Genomic DNA, 1,243 nt, shown 5'->3' on the forward strand with positions numbered 1-1,243 from the left:
TTGGGATCCAATCTCTTTATTGTCAGGGTCTCCTCCCTGTGCCTCCCACCCCACCCCTCTCCAAACCTATAGAAAAACCCCAAGCCTGGGAGTGTCCTGGACAGAGTGTGGAGAAAACTCTGTGCTCTGCCCTCTGGCCTGGGCAGTGCCAATAGGGAGGGCACGTGGGGAGGAGAGACCGGTAACTCCACCTGCAGAGGATGTGGCACTGGCTGGGATGCATGGGGGATGAGGTGCCTGCTGCCAACTCTCCTCTGGGACCTGCTGGGGTGGCATCCAGGGGTGGGTGCCCAGCCTGAGGCCTGGTACAGTGCACGCCCTTCTCCTTCCAGTGGCCATCGCTCCTGTCAGACTGAGAAAGAGACAAATAGAGACTAAGGCTGAGAAGAAAAGTCCCTGTGCTCTTCTTGAAAACGGGTTGGGAAAAAGCAAGGGTAGCATGATATTTGCTACTTGCAGATAGACGTATGCCTGTGCTCTGGCTCTGGCCTCATAATTTTCTGGCCATGTAACTCTGGCCAAGTCTCTTCCCCCTTCCTGAGCCTCCTTTTGGCCCCTGCACTTCACCTGTAATCTGGCTTAACAAGGTAAAACTTACTCTCTCTGGTAAAACAAACCATGAAGCTCCAAGAGAAAAAACTGCATGAATGGAATTTTCTAAACTAAACTGTCAGGGAAGCCCTTGCTGGTGAAGCATCTCACAGCATGAATGTTCCCTAAGATGCTTCTCTGTTGTTTGAGGTCTTCCTCCATCCAAACCTGTCTAACTCTGAGCACGGCCCCCAAAGGAATAGGGCAGAGTGGCAGAGCTAGGTGGTGAACTCTGGCGAGAGTGGGCATTGAAGCCACACACCACTGGGTTCAAATCTAGGCCCCAACAATCACCACCCTTGAGATCTTAAGAGATATGTGGTTTATTTCCCTGCACTCCCATTCAGTGCCTCAGTTTCCACATCTATTATAGTATTAGCACAATCACAAGCTGTGTGGCACCTCCTGGCACACAGAGCATTTCCACCTGAGAGGATCAAGTCCCAGACCCTAAGCCTGGCACAACCTCACCCTGATGATGAGCAGCTCTCTCTCCCTACTCTGCAGAGCTGGGACTGCAGCCACAGGAGATCCCTGGGCATTTCCCACACACTGAGGACTACCAGCCTCTGTGCCTCTGCTCAAGGCGTTCCCTCAGATGCTTCTCCCTCAATCCTGAACAGGCTCAACTGCGTATCACCTCTTCCACTGC

General features: G+C 52.7%; 1 protein-coding gene across 3 annotated transcripts in view; it reads right to left on the minus strand.

The window, feature by feature from the left end:
• Window positions 1-1,243, minus strand: part of RALY (RALY heterogeneous nuclear ribonucleoprotein) — a 51,018-nt gene continuing 49,775 nt past the window's right edge. For all 3 annotated transcript variants that reach the window (XM_014550712.1, XM_014550711.1, XM_014550710.1), the window contains one exon: window positions 1-352. The gene's annotated coding sequence lies outside the window, so the exon portion shown is untranslated. The remainder of the gene's footprint in view (window positions 353-1,243) is intronic.

The sequence above is a fragment of the Myotis brandtii genome, unplaced genomic scaffold, assembly GCF_000412655.1.
Source record: "Myotis brandtii unplaced genomic scaffold, ASM41265v1 scaffold61, whole genome shotgun sequence".
NCBI classification, from domain to species: domain Eukaryota; kingdom Metazoa; phylum Chordata; class Mammalia; order Chiroptera; family Vespertilionidae; genus Myotis; species Myotis brandtii.